This window comes from Dendropsophus ebraccatus, chromosome 12, assembly GCF_027789765.1.
Source record: "Dendropsophus ebraccatus isolate aDenEbr1 chromosome 12, aDenEbr1.pat, whole genome shotgun sequence".
In the NCBI taxonomy this organism is placed as follows: Eukaryota; Metazoa; Chordata; class Amphibia; order Anura; family Hylidae; genus Dendropsophus; species Dendropsophus ebraccatus.
In genome coordinates, this window is record NC_091465.1 from 86706261 (window position 1) to 86717181 (window position 10921).

The following is a 10921-nucleotide window of genomic DNA, read 5'->3' on the forward strand; positions in this document are numbered from 1 at the left end:
ACGCACTTCCGGGGGTGGTGTGTGGGGGGGAGGGGGTAATTCACATACATAATATACATTACAATGTTGTATAACTATGTAATGTGTGTTACTTAGTGAATGATTTCTTACCGCCGCACTACCCCTTTAATTTATTGGCATCTGGCCACATTTTAATAAATGTCCCCCTGTGTATATATAGGGGTACAGGGGTGCTATATCCCTGTAGCTGTGATGTCACTGCTCAGCTCAGCATTTATAGCTGGATTCTTCTATTTCTTCTTCCTTGATCAAAAATTTGCATATTGTTATTATTATCTGCTCATCCTGGGCCTCCTGGTTCATGAACAAATCCCCACATACATACATATATATATACATACACACACACACATCTACATATACATACATACATAGACACGTTGTATATATACTCACACACATATACATACATACAGACTTACATATATATATATATATATATATATATATATATATGTATGTAGGTTTATGTGTATATATGTATGTATATGTGTGTGTGTATGTGAGTATATATACAACGTGTCTATGTATGTATGTATATGTAGGTGTGTGTGTATAGATGTATGTGTGTGTGTGAGTATATATATATATATATATATATATATATATATATACATATATACATACATCCACCTACATACATGTATACACGCGCAGCAGTGAGATAGAGCTGTGTTCCCATGGTGCGGATCCCCGTAGAGCTGTGAGGATGGAGCCGGGAGGGAGGGGGAGGGGAGGTCGCTCTATTGTCGCAGCTGTTGTCACCACAAACACAATCTGTTACATTTCTGGCTCCATAGAGGAACCGACTGCCCGCGACTGGTCTGTACCATCCGGGACCCCCCCGCCGCGGCCTGTACCATCCGGGACCCCCCCGCCGCGGCCTGTACCATCCGGGACCCCCCCGCCGCGGCCTGTACCATCCGGGACCCCCCCGCCGCGGCCTGTACCATCCGGGACCCCCCCGCCGCGGCCTGTACCATCCGGGACCCCCCCGCCGCGGCCTGATGATTGGAGCGGTCCCGGGAGCCGGAGGATAAAAGCCGAGGACGAGCGCACCGCCCCGACAATGTGCCTGAAATACAACCTGCAGGAGAGCGCCGGTAAGGGGGGTACACCTGTCTATTATACTGCTGGGGGGAGATACACCTGTCTATTATACTGCTGGGGGGGGTACACCTGTCTATTATACTGCTGGGGGGGGATACACCTGTCTATTATACTGCTGGGGGGGGTACACCTGTCTATTATACTGCTGGGGGGGGGGGGTACACCTGTCTATTATACTGCTGGGGGAGGATACACCTGTCTATTATACTGCTGGGGGAGGATACACCTGTCTATTATACTGCTGGGGGAGGATACACCTGTCTATTATACTGCTGGGGGAGGATACACCTGTCTATTATACTGCTGGGGGATACACCTGTCTATTATACTGCTGGGGGGATACACCTGTCTATTATACTGCTGGGGGATACACCTGTCTATTATACTGCTGGGGGAGGATACACCTGTCTATTATACTGCTGGGGGATACACCTGTCTATTATACTGCTGGGGGGGATACACCTGTCTATTATACTGCTGGGGGAAGATACACCTGTCTATTATACTGCTGGGGGAAGATACACCTGTCTATTATACTGCTGGGGGAAGATACACCTGTCTCTATGTAGTGGTGAGTCCCTGGCCCCCAGGTATATGTAGTAGTGAGTCCAGGGGTAGGTGTAGCGGTGGGTCGGGTGGTGAGTCCAGGGGTAGGTGTAGCGGTGGGTCGGGTGGTGAGTCCAGGGGTAGGTGTTGCGGTGATTCTGGGCCAGGGCCGGATTAACACTGGTGGGCCCCCAAATAAACTATACAGCAATCTACACAGAGGGCTGCTTACTGTGGGGGGACTTACCACCTACTCCTCCTCCTGGCTGTATGGCTCAGCATCCTCCTCTGTTCTGTGTGTGTGATGGTCACTAGAAGCTGCAGTGCAGAGGAAGATGCCAGGCCATAGAAGCAGGAGCCGGGAGGGGTGAGTATCAGGGTCTGCTCCCACATTGTGTTTATATAATAATACAAAGTGAGAATACAGCTAGTATGTGAATTACAGGCAGAATCTGGACTTGCAGGTGTAGGTCCCATCTGCAGTTCCCAATCATGTAAACTACTAGTGTACATGTCACGTGCCGCACGCGCGCTGTGCATATGTCACGTGCCGCACGCGCGCTGTGCATATGTCACGTGCCGCACGCGCGCTGTGCATATGTCACGTGCCGCACGCGCGCTGTGCATATGTCACGTGCCGCACGCGCGCTGTGCATATGTCACGTGCCGCACGCGCGCTGTGCATATGTCACGTGCCGCACGCGCGCTGTGCATATGTCACGTGCCGCACGCGCGCTGTGCATATGTCACGTGCCGCACGCGCGCTGTGCATATGTCACGTGCCGCACGCGCGCTGTGCATATGTCACGTGCCGCACGCGCGCTGTGCATATGTCACGTGCCGCACGCGCGCTGTGCATATGTCACGTGCCGCACGCGCGCTGTGCATATGTCACGTGCCGCACGCGCGCTGTGCATATGTCACGTGCCGCACGCGCGCTGTGCATATGTCACGTGCCGCACGCGCGCTGTGCATATGTCACGTGCCGCACGCGCGCTGTGCATATGTCACGTGCCGCACGCGCGCTGTGCATATGTCACGTGCCGCACGCGCGCTGTGCATATGTCACGTGCCGCACGCGCGCTGTGCATATGTCACGTGCCGCACGCGCGCTGTGCATATGTCACGTGCCGCACGCGCGCTGTGCATATGTCACGTGCCGCACGCGCGCTGTGCATATGTCACGTGCCGCACGCGCGCTGTGCATATGTCACGTGCCGCACGCGCGCTGTGCATATGTCACGTGCCGCACGCGCGCTGTGCATATGTCACGTGCCGCACGCGCGCTGTGCATATGTCACGTGCCGCACGCGCGCTGTGCATATGTCACGTGCCGCACGCGCGCTGTGCATATGTCACGTGCCGCACGCGCGCTGTGCATATGTCACGTGCCGCACGCTGTGTATATGTCACATGCCGCACACACGGCTGTGTTTAAAGCGACTCTGTACCCACAATCTGCCCCCCCAAACCACTTGTACCATCAGCTGCTTTTAATCCAAGATCCGTCCTGTCCTGGGGTCTGTTCGGCAGGTGATGCAGTTATTGTCCTAAAAGACAACTTTTAAACTTATAACCCCGTGCCAAACAGGAGTATCTGCGCCCTAACTTTGCACCACCCCTCCGTCCCTCCTCCCCACCCTCTTCATCATTAGAAATGCCACTGGAACATTTTCTGCATGCTGAACATTGCACAGGTGCCTTAACAATCCAACCTCTGTGCCGGGCTGACACAGCTGACGAATAGGAGGCAATCTGCCTGGAGCATTCCTAATGATGAGAGGGTGGGGAGGAGGGATGGAGGGGTGGTGCAAAGTAGGGGCACAGATACTCCTGTTTGGCACGGGCTGCATCTGTTTCCCAACTTTGCACCACCCCTCCGTCCCTCCTCCCCACCCTCTCATCATTAGGAATGCTCCAGGCAGATTGCCTCATATTCGTCAGCTGTGTCAGCCCGGCACAGGGGTTGGATTGTTAAGGCACCTGTGCAATGTTCAGCATGCAGAAAATGTTCCAGTGGCATTTCTAATGATGAAGAGGGTGGGGAGGAGGGACGGAGGGGTGGTGCAAAGTTAGGGCGCAGATATAACCCCGTGCCAAACAGGAGTAAGTTTAAAAGTTGTCTTTTAGGACAATAACTGCATCACCTGCCGAACAGACCCCAGGACAGATCTTGGATTAAAAGCAGCTATCTGATGGTACAAGTGGTTTGGGGGGGCAGATTGTGGGTACAGAGTCGCTTAAAGCCTAAGGCTATGTTCATGTAAAATCAGTGGAATTCCGAGGCTGAGCTTTCCACGGTCTCCATATCACCTGGCTCCAGCATGAGACCCAGCGCCATAGAATTACATGGCGCTGGGTCTCACAGTGGAAGCTTGTTCAGCTTCTCCCCAGTCTCTTCTATTGCCCTGAACCTGCTTCCGGGTTTAGGCTTGTGGAGGCCCCTAGGCACGTGCCCCAGGTGCCCTCCCTTTAATCCGGCCCTGGTCCGGGCCCCCGGGTATATGTAGTAGTGAGTCCTGGGGTGGGTGTGGCGGTGAGTCCCAGGCCGCCTAATACATGTAGCAGTGAGTCCCGGGCCCCCGGGTATATGTAGTAGTAAGTCCCGGGGTGGGTGTAGCGGTTAGTCCGGGCCCCCGGGGTGGGTTTGGCGGTGAGTCCCTGGCCGCCTTGTATATGTAGCAGTGAGTCCCGGGCCCCCGGGTATATGTAGTAGTGAGTCCCGGGGTGGGTGTAGCGGTTAGTCCGGGCCCCCGGGGTGGGTTTGGCGGTGAGTCCCTGGCCGCCTGGTACATGTAGCAGTGAGTCCCGGGCCCCCGGGGTAGGTGTGTATGTTTCTATATTCTTTCATTGCTGTTTCTTTTCTTGTAGACTGTGTGAGTAGACAGCGGGAAGCGGCCATGTCTCCCCCCCACCACACCTTCCTCATAGACTGTGACTCCGGGGTCTGCGTCTGTCTCACTGGGGCCCCCAGACCTCTCATTGTGGCCCCTTCAGCCGCCCCCTCCCCGCAGACCCTCATGGCTCCCACCAGCAGACGCCTCCTCAGGACCTACCTCACCAGCTGTATGAAGGAACAGAGAGCGGAGACCCCCGGTGAGGAGCGCCGCCCAGACCCCGGCCGTATAACAGACAAGTCCTGGACAGAGAGAGAGACCTCAATGGCCGCCCTGACCAAGGCTGCCCACAGGGAAGGGGCGGGGGGCAGGCTCCTGCAGGACTCCCTGAAGCGCTGGCTGTGGCAGCTGGCATCGTGTCTGCGCCCGGAGTGACTGTCAGTGAGGGGCGGCTGTGCTGTCACCTGGAGCAGCCAATCACATCACTGCTGTCATTCTCTGACCTGCACTGCAGGATGTGGCTCTGCCGTAGCAGACATCTCTGTCCGTATCCGGCGCCGCATGGCGAGTTATAGAGACGTTATAGACGAGGCGAGCGGATCTCATTGTGGAGCTCTAGAGAATAAAATCTCACTCTCATATTGTGTTCATTGTTTGGCTGATACTGGGTGGGGGGCATCAACCTGAACCCCAAAAACTGCCCCTCCACCCCAGTCCCTGGGGCGTCCTCTGTGTTACTGACGTCAGGTGTTATCCTCTTATGAATAACTCCGCTCCGTCTCTCTGAGCTCTCAGGGTCCGGGGCCCTATTGTCTCCCTGATGGATCATGCTCCGCTCTGTCTCTCTGAGCTCTCAGGGTCCGGGTCCTCATGTCTCCCTGATGGATCATGCTCCGCTCCGGCTCTCTGAGCTCTCGGGGTCTGGGTCCTCATGTCTCCCTGATGGATCATGCTCCGCTCCGGCTCTCGGGGTCCGGGTCCTCACGTCTCCCTGATGGATCATGCTCTGCTCTGTCTCTCTGAGCTCTCAGGGTCCGGGCCCTATTGTCTCCCTGATGGATCATGCTCTGCTCTGTCTCTCTGAGCTCTCAGGGTCCGGGCCCTCATGTCTCCCTGATGGATCATGCTCTGCTCTGTCTCTCTGAGCTCTCAGGGTCTGGGTCCTCATGTCTCCCTGATGGATCATGCTCTGCTCTGTCTCTCTGAGCTCTCGGGGTCCGGGTCCTCATGTCTCCCTGATGGATCATGCTCCGCTCCGGCTCTCTGAGCTCTCGGGGTCCGGGTCCTCACGTCTCCCTGATGGATCATGCTCCGCTCCGGCTCTCGGGGTCCGGGCCCTCATGTCTCCCTGATGGATCATGCTCTGCTCTGTCTCTCTGAGCTCTCAGGGTCTGGGCCCTCATGTCTCCCTGATGGATCATGCTCCGCTCTGTCTCTCTGAGCTCTCAGGGTCCGGGCCCTCATGTCTCCCTGATGGATCATGCTCTGCTCTGTCTCTCTGAGCTCTCGGGGTCCGGGCCCTCATGTCTCCCTGATGGATCATGCTCTGCTCTGTCTCTCTGAGCTCTCGGGGTCCGGGCCCTCATGTCTCCCTGATGGATCATGCTCTGCTCTGTCTCTCTGAGCTCTCAGGGTCCGGGCCTCACATCTCCTTGTTGGTGGATCATGCTCCGCTCTGTCTCTCTGAGCTCTCAGGGTCCGGGCCCTCATGTCTCCCTGATGGATCATGCTCCGCTCCGGCTCTCAGGGTCCGGGTCCTCATGTCTCCCTGATGGATCATGCTCGGCTCCGTCTCTCTGAGCTCTCGGGGTCCGGGGCCTCACGTCTCCCTGACGCTGGATCATGCTCTGCTGTGCTGCAGCGGTTCATCTCCCAGATTACAATGCAGCACAATAAGGCCGCCCCAGCACCCGGCAGTACTTGCCCTGGCTGCCATGCAATGTGCATCCTGAGCTGTCCGGCATCCTGGATGCCTCCATAGAGTTCTATAGGGACGTCTGTGCCAGAATCCTGTCCTATATGTTCTGGCATGGACGCTCTTCAGGAAAAATCTTGAAGGGTGTCCATGTCCAATAGAATCCTATAGGTCCGGAAATGTATCCGGATTTTCTGAAAAGAAATCTGGATAAATTTACTGGACGTGTGAAGGCGGCCTTAGAGTGGAGGGCCACAACTCTCACACTAAGCCCCTCCCACTTTGTAGGAAAGACAGGCAGGTGGTGAAGAATTAGCAATGATGCAGAGCTTGGATACATTTGTATCACTGCAGGAACATGGAGGCCGCCTTCAGGTGCTTCCAAGACCATTAAAGGGGTTATTCAGCGCTACAAAAACATGGCCACTTACCCCCTACTGATGTCTCCAGTTCAGATGCAGTTTGCAATTAAGCTCCATTTACTTCAATAAAACTGAGTTTACAAACCCCACCCCAACTGGAGACAACAGTAGGGGGAAAGTGGCCATGTTTTTGTAGCGCTGGATAATCCCTTTAAGGCAAAGAGGCAAATGACAAATCCGCCACATATCATCATATTGTGGGTGACTATAAGATACAACCATCACACCCTGGGAGCTGTGGACAATGTTGCCCCTAGTGGCTGCACAGCACAATGCAAGTGATTTCCTCTTAGAAACCATATTAGGCTGGGGGGAGGGGGACTGTAGCACTGGTGACTCTTGTGTCCATTGTTCCCTGTTATCAGCCATTACAGGAGGGGGGAGATGATGACTGTGATGACCTAGATAGGTAACTGATATCAGCCGCTCCTCTTATAACACTACAGTACTGATATAACCTCCTATTACATCCTATGTGACTGATATCAGCCGCTCCTCTTATAACGCTCCAGTACTGATATAACCTCCTATTACATCATATGTGACTGATATCCGCCACTCCTCTTATAACACTCCAGCACTGATATAACCTCCTATTACATCATATGTGACTGATATCCGCCACTCCTCTTATAACGCTCCAGTACTGATATAACCTCCTATTACATCATATGTGACGGATATCAGCTGCTCCTCTTATATATAACGCTCCAGCACTGATATAACCTCCTATTACATCCTATGTGACTGATATCAGCCTCTCCTCTTATAACGCTCCAGTACTGATATAACCTCCTATTACATCATATGTGACTGATATCAGCCGCTCCTCTTATAACGCTCCAGTACTGATATAACCTTCTATTACATCATATGTGACTGATATCAGCCTCTCCTCATATAACGCTCCAGCACTGATATAACCTCCTATTACATCCTATGTGACTGATATCAGCCTCTCCTCTTATAACGCTCCAGCACTGATATAACCTCCTATTACATCCTATGTGACTGATATCAGCCTCTCCTCTTATAACGCTCCAGCACTGATATAACCTCCTATTGCATCATATGTGACTGATATCAGCCGCTCCTCTTATAACGCTCCAGCACTGATATAACCTCCTATTACATCCTATGTGACTGATATCAGCCTCTCCTCTTATAACGCTCCAGCACTGATATAACCTCCTATTGCATCATATGTGACTGATATCAGCTGCTCCTCTTATAACGCTCCAGTACTGATATAACCTCCAGACATTATATATGTGACTGATATCAGCCGCTCCTCTTATAACGCTCCAGTACTGATATAACCTCCAGACATTATATATGTGACTGATATCAGCCGCTCCTCTTATAACGCTCCAGCACTGATATAACCTCCTATTACATCCTATGTGACTGATATCAGCCGCTCCTCTTATAACGCTCCAGCACTGATATAACCTGTAGATATTACATGATGATTGATGATGTTTTTGTGTTGTACATTGAATGTGTGGGGCGGTGGCTCCCCCCTGTGGTCGTCCTCAGAGTAGTATATAGCTGGATCCTGTATACACCTGGTCTGGAGGAGCGGAGAGGTTGGTCCCATCTGATATATAATCCCCTCCTCCGCACTGGGGACACTGTCTGATCCCTCGGTGTTTGGAGATGCTGCTGTTCAGCTATATCCTCGGGTGCGGAGTATTTTTTATTTTCCCCCTCCTCTCTTCCCTGCACAGGTCGCAGAGCATGCCCACAACACTCTCCTATGGAAACGGGGGATTTCTCTACACAGTTGCACATTTTTACACAAGACCCATTTCTGAAACCATACGTTGCATGCTTCAAGTGGGCGGAGTCTGGTGAACAGGGGCGTGGTCTCTTGCTCCTACACCCAATAATGGAGGGGGTGATACTGCCATCCAGGTGGGCCAGACCACCCGCCATGACAAGGAGCAGGGTCCACCATCTATAGCATCACATGTCACCGCAGCCACATCAACTGTAATCAAGAGAAGCGATGGCTCCATCTCCTCCCTGTCACACGATGTCCCCGACCCCCAGAATAACCCCGGCGGGGGGGGGGGGTCGTCCTAATCCGGCCTGTGATTCATCCTCTGTTCTCTATGGCCCCTTGTGAAATGAGATCTGGACGTGCGGAGACAGCTGGGCCCACACAACGCTCTATATTAGGGCTGCAGCTCGGATACAGGACAGATGGTGGTGAACGGGTTAATGGATATCCCCAACAACCCCCCCCCCCCCCCCCCCCCCCCCCACCCCCCCCCCCCCCCCCCCCGAAAGGACCAGTATCACACATGATAGGCTTAGATACAATGACTCATGAGACAGTATCGGACATGATTAGATAGTGACTTGGCAGACAGTATCACACATGATAGGCTTAGATACAATGACTCATGAGACAGTATCGGACATGATTAGATAGTGACTCGGCAGACAGTATCACACATGATAGGCTTAGATACATTGACTCATGAGACAGTATCAGACATGATTAGATAGTAACTCGGCAGACAGTATCACACATGATAGGCTTAGATACATTGACTCATGAGACAGTATCGGACATGATATGATTACACAGTGACTCGGCAGACAGTATCACACATGATAGGCTTAGATACATTGACTCATGAGACAGTATCGGACATGATATGATTAGATAGTGACTCGGCAGATGGTATCACACATGATAGGCTTAGATACATTGATTCATGAGACAGTATCGGACATGATATGATTAGATAGTGACTCGGCAGATGGTATCACACATGATAGGCTTAGATACATTGACTCATGAGACAGTATCGGACATGATATGATTACACAGTGACTCGGCAGCCGGTATCACACATGATAGGCTTAGATACATTGACTCATGAGACAGTATCAGACATGATATGATTAGATAGTGACTCGGCAGATGGTATCACACATGATAGGCTTAGATACAATGACTCATGAGACAGTATCGGACATGATATGATTACACAGTGACTCGGCAGATGGTATCACACATGATAGGCTTAGATACAATGACTCATGAGACAGTATCGGACATGATATGATTACACAGTGACTCGGCAGATGGTATCACACATGATAGGCTGAGATACATTGACTCATGACACAGTATCGGACATGATATGATTACACAGTGACTCGGCAGATGGTATCACACATGATAGGCTTAAAGTGACTGTACCACCAGGCCCAGGCTGAAGCACTGGAGGCGGCCGACCCACCCTTATGGGAAACCCCGCCCCTCTATGATAGGGTTCCATTGATTCTAATGGAGTCACGTCTTGGAGGGGTCGGGGGTTTCTTCTCACTCAGGGTGGGTCGGCCGCCTCCAGTGCTTCAGCCTGGGCCTGGTGGTACGGTCACTTTAAATTTACCAACTGAACAGGCAGTATACACGCGATAGGATTAGATACAGCGCCTGGGCAGACACCATCACATGAGTTGGATACAGCAGACAGTATCACAAATGAAAGGCTTAGATACAGCAGACAGTAATAAACATTATAAATTTAGGCACAGGGCAGACAGTTTCACAAACTGCAGGATTAGATACAATATCTCAGCAGACGTGACACTTAGATACAACAAAAAGTGTGGATCATGAGTAGTATCACGCACGGTAGGATTAGATGCATTAGCTGAGCAGTCAGTATCACATACAGGATTGGTTTAGATACAAGGCCAAGAAGATGGTATCCCACATGATAGGTTTAGATACAGGGCCAGGAAAATGGTATCCCACATGATAGGTTTAGATACCAGGCCAAGTAGATGGTATCCCACATGATAGGTTTAGATACCAGGCCAAGAAGATGGTATCCCACATGATAGGATTAGATACAGCGTCTCAGACGATACAGTTGTGGTTGGATGGCGGCTGCGGACGGTTTCTCGCCGTCCCTTGAAGGTGACCTTGGCCATTGGCTGCCGGTTCAGGTTTCATCTGGGGATTGAGGCTCCCATGTTGCTGCCTATTGTCTCTATATATAGCAGTTACCACTGTGGGAGGGGGAGGTGATAATAACCAGGGA